Genomic DNA, 22,274 nt, shown 5'->3' with positions numbered 1-22,274 from the left:
TTATATATCAGAAGATTTCTAGGTGGTGTCTGCAGACCCTGTACCTCAGTATACACAGATGCAAGCTCTACATCTCAGGTTCTGTCACAATCTTTTCTCTGGAAAAGGTCCCTCTCCAAGTGTGTGTTACCTATTCTGTGCTGCATTTGCGTGTTTTGTCTAGGTGCTAGGGCCTGAATAACGAGGGGCATTGTTGTTTGACCTTGTCTACATGTTAAGGCTAAATCCCAGGAAAGAACAGAACATAAAAACAACAGCGTGTTCCATTGAAAGTACATTGTGGCTCAAAGCAAAATAAATCTGTAAAGTAATGTGCGCAAAGCAGAGGACTGTCTGCAACGTGCTCATGCTAACATAGGGAAAACGACAAAGGGCCTGCACAGGATTTATGACACACTCCCCTTCGGCAGGACAGTAGTACTGAATGACGACAGAAGTCAAACGATAAGCAGAACTAAAGTCCAGAAACAAATGCAGGATGTCTCAAAAATTGATGCATTGCCGAAGGTTATGGAACTTTTGCGCACAAAAATATATCCAATTACAGCATATCGCCGGAACCCAAGATGTAGGATGCCAAATCAATGAAATGACATCAATTCCAATATTATATCCAAACCTTCCAAATTGGAAATAACTTCCATCCAATTGAGTAGGTTAAACAATAATACATGCTCCTTATTTCCATTTGTCAATAGAACCATTCAAGGAGAACCTGTATGAACTTTGATGAAACTGAGATCCAGGAGATGCTGTGCTTTTGCACACAGACCACCTCTGGCCACTTGCCTCAATGCTGGGTTGTACACAAGCTGCATACCCAAGGATTAGTTCTGGATATGGCCACTAAGAGACCCATCAACTGTTCAAAATCCAGGACAGCATGAGATGGGGTAGCCAGGCAGACATCCAGGGCCCAATGAAAGGGGCACCGGATACAATGAAACACAGGTTTGTTTTCCAAGTCCTCATTTGCGAAATAAACATTCTGGAAGAAAGTGGGGGTCTCACTCTCACACTAGACTGGTGGATTGACAAAGAGCAAGATCCCAATCTTACTGTCCCATAGGGTCAAAAAGGGAAAGGTTCTGGGGGTACTAGTCCTGATCCCTAATAGCCGGGAGTTATTTCAGTATTGTTTAATCATCGGACTTCCATACCCTATATTCCATTATACCCCAAAATTAGAGTTCTGTTCCCATACGTCCCAAAGATCATACCTCTTATTTCCATCCCTGCTCAGGTTCAGAATTCGTACCCTTCGGATTGAGTCCAACCACTCCCTCCTCATAGAATGGTACTGGAATCACCACTTAATACAGATCTCGTGTCTAGCTAATCAACACAAACAACAAATTTCTTCGCTTACTTCTCAAATTAACCCTTAACCCCTCCTCATTCGTAACCCCAAACATGACCAGACTTATGCTTACCTCCGGGTTTGTGCCAAAAACTGTTGCAAGTACCTCACTAACATCATGCGAGAACACCTGGAGGTTGGGACATTGACAGAACATGTGGAGGTCGTCAGCTTCTTCCTCCCCACACTTAGGACAGCTCTTAACCATTTGTTTATTTATTCTTGTCAGCTTTTTCAGTGACCAATATGCCCTGTGTATTGTACATAAATGATTTTTCCTGAGTGGGGCTGCACTGACAACATGCCACACATTAGACGTTGATTCTTGAGAAAGGTTTTGTACATCCCATGACGGCAGATCTTTTCACCAGACCTCTGTAGGGAGTGTAAACTCTTCCTCCCCAGCAAGTATAAGCATCCAATACCAGTCCAAAACCTCCTTTTGGACTCTTTAAAAACTTTGCTTCAAGTTCATTGTTCCCCACATCTTCCTCCTCCAACGATTTTGACCATCTATTCAATTGATAGTACGCCATCGATGACATCTGTTCCCTGCCTACTAATGTCTTTCCTTCAATTAGCATGTCCCATCTCGTTATTTCCCCTTCTGCTAATGGGCTTGAAAGTTAATCCTTCAAGCATTCAGGGGTCCCTGGAGATGCCCATATTGGGTCATAACTGCTGTAGTACGGGATTTTTAAGGTTTTCCTGATTTGAATACAAAGACAGAGAGGGGCCCCTTAATCCCAAAGGGGTAGGGCGCCAAATAGACCAAGGTCAGAAGATATTACTATTGGCATGTAAACCCTGGTTTCAAATCAGGAAAGGGTCAGAAAGGAGTTCCCCTTTGGTGTACTTTATAAGCAAAATCAAACCACATACACTCAAAGTTTTAATCACACCACCAGAACATAACATCAACACCATTAAGGGTCGAGTGATACAGGTATTTTATTAAGATATAAAACACAATAAAAAACAGCAAAGGCAGCTGTTGCCCAAAATATTTAAAACTACCCAGATACATAGAACAATGGGAGAACCTGCAAGAAAAGATAGTTTCTAGTCATAAAAGCAGGCTAACTCATCAGACCAAAATTAATTGTTACCACATTTGATTTCTTGCCTAAAATATAACAATAATATCAAATGCCTGTTACAGTCTATAGAATGCCTGTTGACAAAGGTGTCAACGCGTTTCGGTGGATGTTGCGGCTTGAACACCACGGGCCATATTATCAAGAAAGGACGATACATTATCGCCACTTTTATCGGCAGGAAACTGCCACTAAAGCGGCGATAATGGGCTTGATAATATGTCCTTGTGAATTCCCATAGAAGCCCAGGTTAACACCAGAACCTGGGCATCTATGGGAATTCACAAGGGCATATTATCAAGCCCATTATCGCTGCTTTAACAGCAGTTTCCTGCCGATAAAATCGGCAATAATGTATCGCCCTTTCTTGATAATATGGCCCCACCTTCTTCAAGGCAAAAGACGATATCTCCCAAACAACAATTTTTTGAATCTGTACATAGTCACATAGACAAAGACATAAGGAAAAAAAAACGATTTAAAAAGGACAGTTAACCAATGATTGGAGTCTGTGCCAACATTCTGGTGATATGCTACATAATCATCCATCCAAACCATACAATTGTTTTATCAAGTGGAAGTGATCAGGGTAATATCCCTCCTCCTATCTCTCATCTCTCTCATACATGCTATAAACACACCCATAGGAATAGCCAGAAAAATCTAGGCAGACTCTTCCCTTAACATCCATAAGGCCAAGAAAAATGTGTCAACATTCTTGTGGTATGCCACATATTCATCCATCCAAACCATACAATTATTTTATCAAGCGGAAGAGATCAGGGTAATATCCCTCCTCCTATCTCTCTCATAAACGCAATAAACATACCCATATGAATACCCAGAACAATCTAGGCAGACTCTTCCCTTAACCTCCATAAGGCCAAGAAAAATCACAAATACCTGTTGTACATCCAGGATATGTGTGAAGTATCAACTACAGGTATTCTTTAGTAGTCGAGTGTAAAGAGGTTGAAGAACCTGACTTTCAATTCCGCACCTCTATTGTTTCAGTAAAAATCCCTAAAAGGTGGCTCAAGAGTAGCTTTTTATGTATGTGGTTATCATTGGAGAAAATACATTTCGAGATTATTTATTGTAAAAATAAAAATCATTATTACCTCCAACTATAGGTATCCGTTGTTATTCATGTATGGGGGGTTTAAAGCACCTCACTCTCGGTTGCGCACCCCTATTCTTTCAATAGAGTCCCTGAAATGCGATTCAAAAGTGGCCTTTTATGTTCGATACCTTCCACTAGGGTTTTATCAACAAAACATTCCTCAATTATTGAATACATAGGGAGAAATCTTTACTTCCAAAACTTGTGTGCCTTTCACCCAGAGGTTGGAGGAGATGAGGTCAATAAATACCCCTGTAAAGAGACAGAAATATAACGTATTTCTATTAACCACTGGTTACTTTTGCCTACAGCGAGGAGTTTATATAATTTCTTTGACCCACTAATTACCTTTAACTTCAATATGAGGGCTCAGATAAAAGAAATCTTTTCTTTTTCCGTGTTGTAGGATTCCAGAAGTTAAAATATATCCCTCAGTCCTGTGTTGCTCATCCGGACTGATCTTGTCTGATCTAAAACAAAAGTACATAGAACTCAGGCAGTATCTGTCCAGATTGCCCTGCAACATTTCTATTTAATCTTCACAAGACATCACACTATTCTTCTGTTGTCCAAAATTGACACTGAAAGCATATTACTCCTCTTCAAGCACTTAAATTACATTGGCTTGAAGTATTGTAGATACATATGAGTGTGTATTTGAGTACTTAAAAAATATATATATATCCATCGTCCCACCATTGGTATGTCTCGGAAATATTATATGCACAAAGCGGGGATGCGACATAATCAGTTATTTTTCACGTCTCCGCGCTGCTACATACTTAAAGAAATGCTCATTGTCCCACCTTAGGTATGTGCTGAAACTGTTATGTGCATAGAGCAGAGACGCGGCATATTCAGTTAATTTACACGTCTCCACGCTGCTACAGCATCAGACGAGATAATAGATAAGCACTTTCCCCAACACCATGAACGCAGCAACGGCTATATTCTCCTTACCTCCCACCGGCGATCGGATACATATACGGGGTAACAATGAATTTTGGTCTGATGTGTTAGCCTGTTTTTATGACTCGAAACTATTTTTTCTTGCAGGTTCTCCCATTGTTGTATATATCTGTGCAGTTTTAAATATTGTGGGCAACAGCTGCCTTTGCTGTTTTTTTATTGTGTTTGATATCTTAATAAAATACCTTTATACTAATTGAGCACTTGACCCTTGATGGTGTTGGTGTTATGTTCTGGTTGTGTGATTAAGACTTTGAGTGTATGTGGTTTGATTTTGCTTATAAAGTACACCAAAGGGGAACTCCTTTCTGACCCTTTCCTGATTTGAAACCAGGGTTTACATGCCAATAGTAATATCTTCAGCTTCACTTTAAAAAAAAAAAAAATAAAGTTTGGGTGCCCAAACTTATACAGAAAACAATCCCCCTCTAGCTGTGTCATGGCTTGCAGATACGGGGCATAAACATGTTGTTCTTGAAGCAAAGTTCTCATACTGAAATGCTTTGCAGTGTTGAAGCAGGTCCGGACTAGCAATTCCTCCCTGCTGTTTCCCCCTTCGGATTTTCCTCCAGGCAATTCTAGTTGCCTTGGAGGCCCAAATAAAACTCCTGAAAACTCCTTGTAGTTTATCAAACCAAACTTTTTTTTTAAATTCCAGGGGTACTGGAGCAAACAAAAAGGTGAATTTTGATAATATGGACATTTTTCAAATGTTGGTTCTTCCCAAAAATGATAATGGAAGCCCTGCCCAAGATTTTAGTAATTTCTTGGAGTCATTTGCAGCCTTTTAAAAATCTACCAGTGCAACATCCACTAGGTTCTTTGTTACCATAATACCCAAATATCTTATCATTTCCTTTACCAGAGCATTATTGCTCCGGGAGTTTTACTCCATACCTTCAATTTTCTGTCTATTTACTTGGTCACCTGAGACGTCCTCAAATTTATCCAGAATGTCTGATATTATTGGAAGTCAGAGAGACAAGCTCGTTGTGAATATCATCACGTCGTCTGCATATAAAGCTACCCTTTTCTCCCAACCCTGAAACTCAGAAGACAGGATCTGTTGACTAGCCCTGATTTTACTGGCTAGTGGTTCAATATAAAGATCAGTATGAAGGGGGGAGAGTGGGTAGCCCTGCCTTCCACCCCTTGAAATAACTATCTTCAGTGTGAGGTTGCTGTTTACCAGTATTCTGACAGAGGGACTCATTTATATCAATTTTAAAACCCTCCTAAACTCCTCTCTCAGGTCATACTGCTCCACTACTTTGTGCAGAAAGGGCCAGCTCACCCTGTCAAATGCCTTTGCCGCATCAAAAGTAATTATTGACAAAGGAAGCCCTCCATAGGTTGGCATATCTATTGCCCCAAACAACTCATGAGTTAACTCATGAATCTGCCTACCTTTGATGAATCCTTTCTGATCTGGGTATATCAACTTGTCCGCTACCCCCGCCCCCCCAATCTCCCAGCCAGAATCTCCTTGAAGATCTTATAATCACTATTTAACAGTGATATAGGTCTATAGGATTCACAACATCTTGAATCCCTCCCTGCTTTTTGCAAAAGACAAATAGTTGCTTCCTCCCAGGATTTCAGTATAGCTGGGCCACTTAGAAAAATGGAGTTAACATTTTTTGTCAGAAATGGGACGACCTCCTCTTTAAGAGACTTATAGATCTCATTCGGTAGGGCATCCAGACCAGCCGCCTTCCCTTTATTTTGTTTCTCTATTGAACCTGCAACCTTATCGGTAGTTATTTCGGAGTTTAACAGATCCTTTTGTTCCTCTGACACTGTTAGGATTAACATGCCTTCAAACATATATCTCAATTTGCTCTTTTGTAGCACTGACATCTTCTGTATACAGAGTTTGGAAAAACTTTGCAAAGGCGCTCTCTATCTCCCTATCCTCAAAACTGAGTGTACTTTGCCCTGCAGCCCTAATTGCTGGAATCCTATTCTGATTTTGTTCTATTTTTTAATTCCAGGCCAGATGTTCACAGTATCCCTCGCTGTACTCATAATGAGAGAGCTAGCTCGCTTCCCATTTCCTCCTGACTATTCCCTCCAGAATGCCAGACAACTCTTCTTCCTTTTCTCTTAACCACTTGGATGCTAATGACAAGGGTAACTCGTCATGGAGTGCCCATTCATTTCAATGGAAATTACATGAAGAAGCTCCAATTGCCTTAGCATCCATTCAACCTCGGCCATGCTCGCGGCCTGTATCCCCTGTCCTTGATCTCCCATCTTATCCAGCTGCTGTAATCTATTTTCTATGGTCTTTATTTTACTCCCAATAGACTTGTTCTTAAATGCTGTGATGCCGATCAACCTCCCCCTAATAACTGCCTTGTATGCATCCCAGTTTGTTTGGACTGATGTAGTCATAATATTTAAGCAAAAATAATTTTTGGTTATCTCTTTCAACTTTATCACCACATGTTGATCTAGAAGTAACATTCTATCCAAGGTCCACCTTAATGGGATACCTGCCTCGTCCAACCTCAGTTTCAGGCAGACTGCCGAGTGGTCCAACAAGTGAGCTGGTAAATGTTCCACTGTCCTAACTTTTTTACTTTCCCCTTTCTTAATCAGGAAGTAGTCAATCCTGGAGGCATGCCCATGCCTGCTATTCCTAAATGTAAACTTTTGCTCCCCTACCCCTTTTTCTCTCCAAACATCCAACAACCCAAAGTCTACCATGCAGCGTTTCAAACCTGCCCTCATTTTGGGTAAGTTCAGCACAATGTAGGCTTTCGTATTTGGCCACCTATCTTCCTTGGGGTCTAATAGTAGATTGAAATTACCTGCCAAAATTATAGGACCTGAAAAATCCAATAGCTGGTTATACAGAGACTGCAAGGGGGCAGGATCATCCAGATTCGGGCCATAGTATATTGCAATAAAGTATGTTTTCCTCAAAATTTTGACTTTCACCACAACCCATCTCCCCTTGGGGTCTGTGTGTGACTCTATTAATAATGCTTTGGCCACTTTCTTAAATATAATGGCAACTTCTTTAACACAACAATTCTGATTCATGCAGGCATAAGCATCTACCCATCTTGGCTTCCCATTACCTCCTCCCATTCTGGCTTGAATAAGTATTCCAGTAATATATATGAATCTTCCAAATTGGAAATAACTTCCGTCCATTTGAGTAGGTTAAAGGAAAATACATGCTCCTTGTTTCCAGTTGTCAATAGAGCCATCCAAGGAGAACCTGTATGTACTTCGATGAAATTGAGATCCAGAAGATGCAGTGCTGTTGCACAGGGACCACCTCCGGCCACTGACTTTTACTTCCTTTAGATAGTCAAGTTTGATCGTCTTCTCGGGGTTGTACACAAGCTGCATACCCAAGGAATAGTTCTGGTTATGGGCCACTAAGGAACCCATCAACAGTTCGAAATATATGGCAGCATGAGATGGGGTAGCCAGGCAGACATCCAGGGACTACTGAAAGGGGCACTGAATACAATTAAACACAGGTTACACACAGATGAAGTAAGCGTATTGGAAGGTTAGACAAAATTGGGCCTCTAGAGGCACCATTCCAATAAATTGTAGCATCTGCTCACGGTACAGCTGCGGCGATGCCTGTCTGGGCAGGACCATAGATGGAGCAGCCATTGAAGAATAGAAGCAACAGCACGATGATGCCACAAACCAAGAGCAGCAGCGGGCACCCACCAAAAACTTCGGAAAAAATAGAATGTATAAAAGCTGGTATTTCTCTTAAAACAAATTGAAAAGAAGTTACGAGGCCGGAGCCCACGAGTTTAACATAGTGTGCCGGGCCCGTGGTATCAGACGCATTAAATATTTGAAGTATCAATTCCTAAAAGTGCAGGGGGAGATTTTTGTTCAGTAATGATTATATTTCACTAGATATCTTGCCACCTGCAATTCGAAGGTCTCACAAGCTGAAGTGAGAGTCACAATAGCGCTTTGAGTCTGCTCAGTTTATTGAAATCTGTTTTCAGGGTTGGATTGGAAGGCCACAACGAACTATCTATACTCCCATGTGGAGGGGGGAAACAGGACGTTGTTGCAACGAGTAAATAACTGGGAAACAGACACCACGTATGGCAGCAGTCCTAATTATTAAGAACAAAGTAACTGCCATTTGAAAGCAATGTGAGGGTGGGAATAATAGCTGGAACTGGAATTACTTTCAAATTACAAGCCAGATTAGGTGCAGAAACATTACAGGCACCATGGAGTTTTACTTGTTGACAGACAAGGGAATGTCCAGCAGTGGAATTCCACATTTCTCACGTAAGAAAAACTTCTCCCTCAGCACGTTGACAATGATATGTAAAAGGCACGGACCGTAACTCATGTATGTAACTGCACCCAAGAGGTACATATCTACCTTTAGGGTAGTGTTTCATGCAGACAGTAAACTGAAACATCGCGATGGGCAATAAGATTATGCTGTGTATTAACCAATCTGCTGAATTAATTTCTTCTACGGTGAAGGGAAGCTGTTCAAGTTTTTCTTTATGTAGCTTGGAATAACTCACCTCTTTCTTAGCCATTAACTGCTGTTTATGTGTTAAATTAAATGGTAAGAACAATGCACTGCAATTTAGGTAATGCCAAGGTACGCAGCCATTTTTTAGTGTTTGCAGTGTCCAACCAAATTGCATAACTGATCTAAGTTGATGTTGACCATGATACAAGGTAGACACTTAATTTTGCACAATATCAATGATAGAAGACACAATATTATCTAAGATATAAATACAAGATGATAATGTATTAATGCTTTTGTCGACAACAGCAAGCACTTAAACATACAGCGGCCTCCATTTGGGACAATTTCCAAAATTCATTATATGCAGCATGCACAAATTGTTTGGTACGAGGGGATTTTGGGCCCAAAAGGAAATCAGAAAGGTTTATGTCATCCAATAGAAGGGAAGTATGCTGTATCGTGGCAGACAATGTGGAATGTTCTAACCATTGTTGACATAATTTACCTACAGAATAAGTGTTATAAAGTGGGTAACATGTATCAGGTCTAGATAACGTAAATCCTGAAGTAGTGTCCACAAAATGAGAATGACAAACATTTGTGTTCAGAGGCCATAATGACCATCCAGAAGGGGATATAGCAGTGGAGTTAAATGTACCATTTTGTATCATACTGTTTAGTTGGTCTGCAGTATAATTGGTACAAGATTGTCAATTGTCAAATAGGGCCAAGGAAGGAATAGCGAGAATATTCAATTATTTAGTCTTAGCCAACTTCAGACAAGTAGTCTGTTGGAAAGTGTCATAAAGAAAAATAATTTGAGAAGGTATCAAACATGAACGGAATAAAGATTCAATACCTTGGACCTGCCAGGACTTAGGACCCCATACTGATTTCAGATCGATATTGTTTTTCCAATAATCGTATCCGAACATGAGAAGTATGAATTAACTTTGTCTGAGTGAGCATGTATTTTTTTGAAAGATTTGAAGTCAATTTAAAATAATAGGAACCCTGATCCAAAAGATTATAACCTGTAAAATAAGTGTACTTCATTTTTTGTGTGTTGGAACTACCCTGAGATGGAGTCCCATTGAGTATAGTTAAAGTGGGGAGACTGTTCATTTGATCTGTGCAAAAAATGAGGACCACAATGTTGATAACAGAATAAATCTGCATAGTTAGCAGAATTCGAATATAAATCTTCAGCATCAAATACAGTGTAATATTGCTATTCGGAAAACATCCAATTCATAGCCTTTACATCCCAATCATCTGATTGCACCCCGATATTATCACATCACCCATAGAAACACAGAATACATATGGAATCTGTATGGTCTCCGTAGGATCAAATACATTGTATGCCTGAAATTAGTATTAGTCAAGATTTCTGCAATTCACTAGCAGAATCTTTCCAGCATAAAGTCAAGTCTGTCTTTGACTTATTTGTACAACAGAATAATCGTATGCTTCAAACATCAACAGAATGCATAAAACCTTTTTCTACCTCTCCTGTTAAAATGTAGGATCTTTCTGATTCAAGTCCTCACATTCTTTCTTCCTTCTCAACTTTAACAGTGGAACAAACCACCAACCTTGTAGTGGCCACAAAATCTGGCTGCCCTTCTGACCCATGCCCTCCAAAGATTCTTCACTTTTCCCCACAAATTATAGCAATTCCACTAACGACGATTTGTAATTCAGTGTTCTCTGCAGGTCACTTTCCTGTAGAGTGGAAGAAAGCATCAATACTTCAAAGGAAGTAAAGAAGCCTAACTTGGATACAAAGGAGCCCCTTAACTACAGACCGATCTCAAGACTCCCTTTTCCTGCAAAAGTAATCGAAAGGGCGATAAATGCTGAATTATCAGCCTTTATCAGTGGCCATGCCATCCTGGACTCCTCCCAGTTTGGATTTAGGGCACAACACAGCACAGAGCTGGCTCTCATCATTGCTACTGAGGAGTTAAGCACATTTTGTACGGTGGAGGGAATGCAGCTATGATCCTTCTGACCCTGTCAGCAGCCTTTGATACTATTGATCATGGGCAGTTGCAGGACCTGTTAAATTCCATTGGTATCAAGGGCAAGGTGCTGTCCCTACTAGGTTCCTTTCTGTCTGAGCGGTCTCAGGAAGTGGCCTTGGGAATCTTTGTATCATCCCCCTTTCACGTTGCCATGTGGGGTTCCCCAGGGCTCTTCCCCAGAGTCCAACTTTATTCAATCTCTATGTCACTTCTCTAGCTGGCTTAGATAGAAGCTACGGCTTTACTATTGTGTCATAAACAGGACATACTCAGATCATCATCTCGGTGAGTAGTTCTATCAGCCAAACAGCATCTAGGTTTTGTGACTGTATAAGCCACATAGCAAGAAGGATGACAGGCAACTGTTTGAAATTAAACTCCTCCAAGACTGAAGTCTGGTAGCTAGGGAACAATCAATTTTTCTGGCCTGATAAATGGTGGCCGGCTCAACTTGGCCCCTTACCTAATCCAGTGCACAAAGCAAAAAACGTAGGTGTCATGTTTGATACCAAGTTGTCCTTCGAGGCTCAAATCAATTTGGTTACTTCCACTTGCTTTTTTAATCATGAAAATGTTGAGGAAGATCCTTCCTGCCATACCCTTAGATTTGAGGAAGATGGTGGTGTCAGTATTGTTTGCCTCAAGGCTGGACTATTGTAACGCTCTCTTTTCCAGTGCGCTGAGGCGCAGCATTAATAAACTTCAAACAGCTCAAAATGCAGCGGTAAGAATACTGCTGGGTATTTCTAAGTTTGATTCAGTCTCTACCGCCCTGGTCCATCTTCACTGGCTACCTGTGGCCAAAAGGATTCAATTTAAACTACTATGTAGTGCGTTCAAATCTCTGAACTATGTGGGGCCAATGCAACTGAATAAATTTCTAAAGCCATACACTTCAACTAGAGCCCTTAGATCTGCCCAGCTGGGAAATCTAATTGTTCCCAGAGTTAACAAGGCTAGATGGGGAAGTAAATGTTTCTCAGCCACAACCACCAGCCTATGTAACACCTTGCCTACCATGCTGAATAAAGAATCCAACCTTCTTAGATTCAGAAAGAGCATAACAACGTGGCTGTTTACAGCATAATTCCTCCTCCCGTTCTACTCTGACCAGTATAATCAAAGGCAGTGCCTGGACACCCCAGGGTATTTGTTGCACGTTACAAATTTCTCATCATCATCCCATACTATTCCATTAGTGACTGGTACTGCTGAAATGTTCACAAGGGACTGGTGTCTTTTCATTTTATGCGAGGATGAATGTGGAGCCAACACCCCGTCGACAAGTTCTGCAACAGAACGTTCCAGAAGGTAGTGGCCATTAATCAAAAGGAAAAAACTGTCACAGGTCCAATCCACATGAACAGAAATGACTTGGAAACTTGATCAGATATATGTCCATGGTGGAACAAGATAAGTGTGTTTTAATCAAAATATAAACACACAAATCCTTGCTGGTGGTGAAGATAAAACTGAAGACAGTGAAGAAGTATCAGAAGAACTCAGCTGAAACAACAGAGGCTGGGAATCTGTGAAGGCCCATTGCCGTTTTCCCTATGTTAGCATGAGCACGTTACAGACTGCCCTCTAGTTTGTGCACATTACTTTACGGATATATTTTGCTTTGTGCTAAAATGTACTTTCACATGGAACACACTGTTGTTTTTGCATTCTTTTATTTCCTGGGATTTAGTCTGAACATGTAAACAAGGTCGAACAACAATGCCCCTTGTTATTCTGTTCTGGTCAGGCCCTAGCACCTAGAAAGAACACGCAAATGCAGCTGTTGTTTGGGAACACATACTGTTTGTCATAAAGCTATAAACAAATAGGTAACACACACTTGGAGAGGGACCTTTCCAGTGAAAAGATCACGACAGCACCTGGGATGCAGAGCTTTCATCTGTTTATACTGAGGCACAGAATCTGCTAACAACACCTAGAGGTTTTCTGGTATATAATCATTTCACTTCTGTAGAAGGGGAGGGATGTTATGTAATACTGTCTTATGTAATGACAGCTCTGTTTATGATTTACAGACTTGCTATGCTAACCATATTTGAGTTAGGCATTTTCCTACTTATTGTGGAACGTATCCTGTATACTAAAGCACAATTGTTAAAATAAACATTTTAAACTTTTCTCATGTCTTTATCAGAACTTATTGTGGACTAGTACGAGTGTAGGAGTGAAAGGGTGTGTCTTGCAACTGCGATTCCTGAGAGGGTTAGGAGTGTTGTATTCTGGGGTTTCTAATCACTTGTTCCTCTGTGAGTGAGTAGGAGGGCAAGTGAAACAATATAGCTAGTTGTCCCGGGCTCATGGGTACTCAGGTGGTAGGATGACTCAGTCCCTGTCTACTAAGGTTCCATAATCCCAAGCATGGTTCTGTGACTCTGCAGAATCCCTGCAACATGGCGCCACCAAAGGTTTGGTCTGGTACTTATTCACGGGACCCCTGGGTAGCGCTTGTGCTTGTTCACAATACCCTTGCAACTTTGCCTCCTCCGTTTTTAGGGTACACCTATTGCTGTAGGTTTTTCAAGCTTGAAGTTTAAAAGTTTTTCAACCCATTTTGTGCTACCGTTTAATTCTGTTGGCCTTTAGTGATGGCTCAACCGATTGTGATTCTGGCTCATTGCAGTGCTGCCTTCACTCAACATTTGTTGCAGCCAGTGCAGGGTCTCCAGCTGTCTTTGTAGTCGAAGTGTATCCTGCGTACCGTTTCAAAGTGTTTTACTCCTGGGTTACGTTTTCTGCTGTTGGTGCTAATCATGATTCTTTCCATGGTTATACTCCTGCCTCTGTTCCGGCAGCTTATCGACCCCTTATGCTGTTGTTGAAGTTCCTCTTACGGCATGGGATCACAGTATTTGGTTTAATGGCACCCTACCCCATCCTCTTTCCTTTGTTCGTATGGGCCCCTTGAGTAATGATGGGGCCAAATGGCCTGTTTTGGCCGGATTTACTCTACATCCTAATTATCTTAATGCAAATTTGGTGGAAGTATGTTTGTTGAATGGTCAGGTTGTTCTTCTTTATAGACACCTGATCCAATTTATTGCCCATGCTGTGCAGGCTGCACATGGTGGAGGTCTCGTAATTAGCCCCATTTGATTAATTTGATGACGGGCAAACATTCTCAGAATCGTGAGGGCTTGCAATCTTGCATTGCTTCGAATCAGCTCGATGCTGTTTTTTATTACAGGTCCTGTTGAGAAGCATAGGGACCTTACTATGTGTTTGCTTGGTAGTAAAATTCCTCCATTGGATATCTGCAACTCCTGGGGGACGGTGTGTGCCTCAGTGTATAAACTTTATTATGGCACCCCGTCCAAGAGCGTTCTTCCGAGCGTTCTTAAACAGGTACAGGATGAACATGGGGCATGTTCTGACTTAGATCTAGGGATTAAATTGTTGGGCTTTTTCCCAGTGGTCTCCGTAATGATTCTTTCTAATGTTAAAGGTGAAGCTGCTGCTTTGATGGTTCATCAATGACTTCTGACGGTGCCTGACCTTGATCAGGAACGTGAGTTGCCAATAATTATTTTTATTGATGTTTATACGCCCTTAGACGCAATAATTTGGGGGTTAGACCTTCTCCTCAGTCTTAGGGCAATCCCCCTCCTGCAAACGAGGAATGTCCAGTTCTTCCTAAAATAGACTTGGGACAAAAATAAGCAGCAAAAGAAGCCTAGGTGTCGTGATGGTTCCCAACCCCCGGATGCTTCTGAACATATATATGATTTACATGATCGCTCAAAGATTAAAACTCCTGAGAGGTTTCAGGTTCCTGGTTCTCGTTCTCCTCGTTCCTTTCTGGAATCATCTGATTAACAGTGCGACAGGGGCGGATGGCAAGATTGCGGACAAAGTGAGTTCATTTAACCCAGCTGGACCCGCATCACTCTTTTGATGTAAAGGTTAAGAGAGAGGAACCACCTCCATATAGAGTACCGCCCAGAAGAAAAAAGTTGCAGCATTAGCAGTGAAATATGCCCCAGACAGTGAGAATCCTCCTGCTGGACAGGAGTTGGGCAGTGACTCTCCTTAACAGCGTGGCTGAAGTTACTGTAGTGCACCAAACACTCCACCCCTTTGTAGAGGCAAAAACAACTGATACCTTTGTCACTGTTGAAACTGCACCCCCGATAGACTTTATTATATTGACATTCAGATTTAAGGAGACATTAAGCGCACCATAAATGCAATTTTTGGGACAACTTGACATCTTTTTATGACATTTTGCTGGTGGAGGTCGATTGGCATCCCTCCTTTATTCTTGCTGTTCTTGAGGTGAGGATGTGATAATACCTTCCTTTTCGCTATACTTCCCTGATAAGACTAAGCATGCCTATGCTTTGGAGTGGGTTCTTGCCTTAGCTCCTGCCTCATATCTCAACCAAGTAAAAATTACAGGAGTGTGACCCATATACCTAATCAGGACTGGGTAAGGAAGATGCAATCATAAACAATGTCCCAATAGGTAAGAGTAAACAGTCAATTAGATATGCATGCACATAGCATTGCTCGCAAGGAAAAAGGAGAACACTCTTTGATTTAAAGTAAGATAGTCAATCATCTTATTTTATGGTACAAGTTCATGGTCAGTAATATACAGTTATGGGCAGCACTGCATAAACTCAATTTGTTGACAACCATATAAAACTTGGTGCTCTAAAAAAGTGACTGTAGTGAAAGTGGCGACGCAAGTGGGAGAGTGAACAGCATGGACGGCGCACAGTGAACAAGGTGCAAAAAATCTACAGTGGGTGGCTCAGATCATGTGACAAAGTGATATCACAGATAGGAGATTTCATTTCATTATTTGAACCACATTAGAAAGGTACGCCTATGGATGGGCTGTTAAATCGCCCTGTTCCTGTCTCCTTTTCTACAGGACTCGTGCTGGTTCTCGGCGGATTACAAACGGCCGCCCAGCGCTCCATTGCCTGTAAGCATTATGTTTACCTTTAAAACCATCCTTTAACTCTGGATTGTCTTCTAATATTACTCCAGGAATACTGACCTAATGCCCTCATTCTGTATTATAGTGCCCCATGCAGGCTTGAAATTCAATCATTGACGATCGTTTCTGATCGCTTAAAACAAGTTCTGTTCAAGGTACTTAACTTCCCTTTCGGCCACCCTCCACCCTCCACCCAACACCTCTTGTACCCTATCCTGATACATTCTTTTCCCTTGCAGCACGCCCCAAGTCAGACAACCAAGTCCTGATGACGATCCCAACTTACCAGGATCGAAACGCCGTCGACTTAACAGCCCATCCATAGGCGTACTTTTCTAATGTGGTTCAAATAATGAAATGAAATCTCCTATCTGTAATATCACTTTGTCACATGATCTGAGCCACCCACTGTAGATTATTTGCACCTTGTTCACTGTGCGCCGTCCATGCTGTTCACTCTCCCACTTGCGTCGCCACTTTCACTACAGTCACTTTTTTAGAGCACCAAGTTTTATATGGTTGTCAACAAATTTAGTTTATGCAGTGCTGCCCATAACTGTATATTACTAACCATGAACTTGTACCATAAAATAAGATGATTGACTATCTTACTTTAAATCAAAGAGTGTTCTCCTTTTTCCTTGCGAGCAATGCTATGTGCATGCATATCTAATTGACTGTTTACTCTTACCTATTGGGACATTGTTTATGATTGCATCATATCTCAACCAGGCAGGTTGGTATAAGGATTTTCCCTTACATGTTGTGCCTGTTCACTCGGTTCCTCAGCCACAGCCTCAAAATCAAATTACATGGGATGCAAAGGCATCTGTTAAAGAGATTATGGCTCGAGTATCAGGGTGTGATTTAACCCAGTGTCTCTGTGATGAATAACCCTCTCTTTTCGGTTTTGAAATGTGATGGTTCATATTGCATTGCTTTGGATTATAGACATTTGAAAAGTCTTACCTGCACATATGCAGTGCATGAAAACTGTGGCGATGAGGAAACTCCTAATAAGCTTGGCTGTGCTGCAGCGACGCCACCATCATTTAGAGGCCTCAGACCGCTGCAAGACCGTCAGGGATCACGTATAACTGGTGGCAGCAGTGGTCCCATGGTGGTCCGACCACCCTACTTGCAATAGGGCGATCGGACGACCAGTGTGGTGGTTGCCACACTACTAACTTGGGCAAACTCATAATAAGGCCCTTAGCCATATATTCCCTCTGAAGGCTTCTGTTGAAATAGCAATGTCCTTGAGCTATCCAGTGGTTTGTTGATAGTAACAGCCCTAGATGGTACTCTCAAAGCCACTTTCACACCATCAAAGTCTGTGTTCAGAAAACTGACCACATCACCTCTCTCTTCATTACCTGATTATTTATATCATCTCTTTTCACTCTTTACCAATTGTAATGCAAAGTCCTTGTGCCAATCTGTTAATCTAAAGGTATCGTCAAATACAGTTGCTGCCCAGATAGCTTTGGAAGCCCAGGCCTCTCTGGAACAACATAGACGAAAAGAAGAAATATCTGTCCATTCTAATTACATTTCTCCTTGCCCCAAGGAAACAATGACAAAGCATGAGAGGTACAGTGATCCAAAGGGTGATGATGGTCAGACCCCCACCCTTATCAAATGGCACCCAAGAGTCTCATTGATTTCGTATTCACACTTTATTTCCTTTTAAAATGGCAGACCTCAAACCAATTACTGTATGCTAGGATTTAGAAGTTGAAAACCTCCACAATTTAGAATGTAGCCTCATCTGTCGAAGTGGATTACGATGCCAATTCATGCATCAGCAAGCTCAAATAGCTGAGGCTGACCTATGCTTTTAGTGAGTGTGTGCTATCCATTCAAATCATTGTCAAAAGGTCAGAGAGATCCTGAGAAGATGCCAACCTTACCATGCAATGGGGCAGAGAGTTTGGGATATTACCAAAGAAATTCAAACTAGAGGGAAAAGGGCTGCAATATCTGTGGGCATATCTAAAAGGAAAGAGAACCATGTTTTATTCAACAGTATTGCATGATTAAGAGCACTTTGATCTTGAGACACCAAATTTGCACTTGAACCGTAGCTGTCTTGAGAAGAGGGGGGGCAACACAAAATGCACGACTGGAGAAGACATATGATGGAAAGGTTTGTTTGCAGGACTTGTCTTCAAATGAAGAAATGCCAGTTTGCACTGTTTCATGAAGCAAACACATCTACCATGAAAGCTCAACAACCGTCCCTGAAAACCATGATGTGGAATTTACTATCACTGAAATCCCTCAAGCTCCTGGACTACCAAATCATGAACACAATGTTGATTCTGTTAATAAACCGTGCCTCTACCAAAATGCAACTCGGCAAGAGGTTATGATCAACGACTCCCAAATTGCTTATGTAAACGATCACTGACAGTTTGCCCATCTGAAGATCCCTGTCCTTTGTAAAATTTAGGCCTGGGCAGTGAACTTCGCTCCATTCCTGGAGGTAGTTTTCCGTGCTCCGCGGAGCATGCGACATTAGCAAAAACTTGCAGAGTGGAGTTTTTACCTCTTTTGCCAACATCAAATTGGCGAGCGCCAGCAACGAAAATCCACCTTCCGGTGAGATTTCTCAAAGCAAGTGGTCAGATTTCTCAATGCTTGCGGTTGCTGATGGTCGCGACAGCGCATGTTGAGAAACCTTCCCTTCGCATTGAGAAAGCTGCTGCTCGGGTAGAAAAGAAGCAGTTCTTTCTTGCACAGTTCATGCTAATTGTACAGCATGGGATAAACACCCGGCGCTGAAAATCAACGCAAGCGGCATGACTAAACGCACTCCGCCACTTGCGGAACTCAGCATGGTGAGGCAGTGTTTTTTGGGTCACTTTGCAGAGTTCCGCATAGCACTACTCTGTGAACTCTGCCCAGGCCTAGTAAAATTCTCTATTGCAAATAAACCTGTCAGGTGCATGTGATGTGTGCAGAGTGGACCCGCTCCTATGACCATTTACATCCTCCACATCAAGCCCCCAGCATAAATGGCTTGCATCCGTTTCTAAGTCTAGATCTAAGCATGCATCAAACACTTGACCTGCCTCTCTATTTCTCCTAATGAGTTCCCCCTCTGCTGCGTTCTGCCTGTGCTTTAGCATCTAAAGAAACATAAGCATTGCATGCTGGCCCCTTTCAAAATCTTAAGTGTTTTGTTGTTGCAAAGCACTGCCGTAAAGATGTTCCAGAAAGCTGGCTTGAATAGACAATCCTAAAGTCCCACTCACCTGGCGAGGTACTGTTAATAAATACGAGCAAAAGACAGCCCAATCAAATGGCTTGCCGGTTTCACAAAGCAAACTGAAACGATGAGGAGTGAGTGTTAACCATGGAACCCAGGAACTGTCTGTAGAAGGGGAACACCTGCCAACCTCTCCCAGTTGACGAAAAGGAACAGCAGGCAGATGTTCCATCAAAACTAACTTTCCTTGAGCCATAAATAGCACTTTTCCGAGGAACATCAGTTTGCAAATACTTCGAGATCTCAATGTCAGAAAATTGTTTAAGCAGTTTTGTAAAGGATCATGGAGGAGTCGAAAACTTCGAAAGAAAGGATACAGACTGCTGTAAATGGCAATCTAAAAGTAACTGTTTATATATTCTGTGCTAATAATGCAGCGGTACAGTGTGATACACACCCCAGGAATACAGTCAGACCATTGGTCTCCATCTTCAATTGGTGATAATAAACAACAAATCCAGTGAAGACCGCCAGATTTGTGGCTAGTCTTTTTTTCTTTTTCTGAAGCAGGAATCATTTTCTCATGAAATCCTCAAAATCAACAAATGGGTGCTCTACTGCACTCTTGCTTCAACCTTCTTGGAAGTGCTGCTTCTTCTGGATTAGCAAACACAAGGACTTTTTCAAACATATCTGTCATTTGGTGACATCCTATACAGAAACCGTGTTCCATGTTGAGTACCTGTTGTACTGCATCTTCCACTTCTGAAGAAACAAAGCAATTGCAATTATCTCCCCTTTAATACTGGATATGAAGGATGTGGCTATAACTGCCACTAAATACTTTCACCTCTTTAATCAAAGTATCATACTATAACATAACACATAACATAACATAAGCCATACAGGAAGATCATGCTGTGTTGATAACCTACTTTGGGGCTTTATTAATGCTGTATAAAAAATTATTATCTACACATCAATCAGTGGGGTAAATATTGTCTCATCTGACATCAAAGGTATGAGGCAATCCTACTGGAGCATATCCTGAACTTCTTTATCTAGAACACTATGTAGGGAGTGTCATCCTACTATTTTAAGTAAAGGTTAATTCTATGGGACTGAGTATAATTGTGAACTGAACATGAGTGTCCCAGGTGGGAACACACCACAGTGTCAATTTGCTCTTGCCTGCAGGAATGGCCTAGAAACTTTAGAAGTGTCTTATGACCAGGCTGGCCCTGAACCACTTGTGAGTTTTACTATAGCAGAATGTGATATTATGAACCACCTGTGAGTTTTACTATAGCAGAATACGATGTTGTGGATGGCCGTGGTTTATAAATACAGGCGGGAATTCCGTATTACAACGCATGCTTTTACAACACAGTTTTTTCATCGCAACTACCATTACATTGCATGATTCTACAAAGCATTCCATTACAATGCATTTTTAAAACTACCATTACAACACATTCCATTACAGCACATACCATTACAACGCATACCATTACAATGCATAATATTTTTGGGCAACAAGAGGGTAAGTGTTACTATTCTCACTCCAGTGAGTGCAACAGTAGGGTAAGTGTTGGATAGTGTAGGGATAAAAATTACAAAGTTTTAGATAGCGTAGGTGTAAAAATTACTATTCTCACTCCAGTGAGTGCAACAGTAGAGAAAGTGTTGGATAGTGTAGGAGTAAAAATGACTATTCCCATGTACCAAAACCCATACGAACCCTAATACTAAAAAAATCTCATAATGCATTGTAATGGCATGCGTTGAAATGGTATGCCTTGTAATGGCATGTGTTGTAGTGACATGCGTTGTAATGGCATGCATTTGTAATGGCATGTGATGTAAAGGCAGTTGCTTTCTAACAGTTGTGTTGTAAAGATAGGTCGTTGTAATGGATGTTTCCCTTCCATATCATCTATAAAATGGAAGCATGCTTTGATGGGCCACTTTCGTTTCAGATGAAGGTCCCTAACAAAACTAAGGTGGGCTGAAATGTAGTAGAAAAGAGCTCTAAACGTTGTGTCATTTAGAGAAATGTACAAAATGGCATATGTTCATTTTTCTCTGCAAAATTTGGCGATTTCAAGCTCCCATCTGGGGCACGCATTCCAAGTCCCCAGGAAAGAAGAGATGGGTCATGCATTGCACCAAATTTGTCCACCACCGTATCGCTAAGGACTCTGGTTGTCTCTGAGTCGAACCAATATTTTAATAACTGCAATAAAAGCTTGCCTTTTGCAACCCTTGTGTTTATCTGTAGTGTGTCAGTCAAAACAATAAAAAATTAAGAGGTACAAATTACGGATCACTGACATAATATTGAGTGACAGAATATCGACTAGCAAAAATATCGAGGAAAAAATATCTACAGACAAAATATCGAGTTTGTATCGACAAACAGGTAAGTACAAAAATATCGAGTACAAAATATCGTTTACAAAAATATAGTTTTAAAAAATATCGATTTTAATAAAAACAGTGTTAAATTAAATTAAAATTAAAAATTAATTACTAAAATATACTTAAAAAACTTAAATTAACTTATAATAATTAAATAATTAATAAAAGTTATAAAAAAAATTACAATCATATTTGTTAAAACATATATATATATATAAAAATAATATAATTAAATAATATCCAATATTATTACCGTACGATAGCAGAAGTGTAAAAAATCCTATTCCCACTCCACAGAGTGCAACTGTAGGGAAAGCGTTGGATAGCGTAGGGGTAAAAATTACTATTCCCACTCCAGTGGGTGCAACAGTGAGGAAAGCGTTGGATAGCCTAAAGGTAAAAATTACTATTCCCACTCCAGTGGGTGCAACAGTAGGGAAAGCGTTGGAAAGCGTAGGGGTTAAAATTACTATTCCCACTCCAGTGAGTGCAACAGTAGGGAAAGTGTTAGATAGCGTAGGGGTAAAAATTACTATTCCCACTCCAGTGGGTGCAACAGTAGGGAAAGTGTTAGATAGCGTAGGGGTAAAAATTACTAT

Source organism: Lissotriton helveticus, chromosome 1_1 (genome assembly GCF_964261635.1).
Source record: "Lissotriton helveticus chromosome 1_1, aLisHel1.1, whole genome shotgun sequence".
Taxonomy (NCBI): domain Eukaryota; kingdom Metazoa; phylum Chordata; class Amphibia; order Caudata; family Salamandridae; genus Lissotriton; species Lissotriton helveticus.
Note: the sequence above shows the minus strand (reverse complement) of the source record.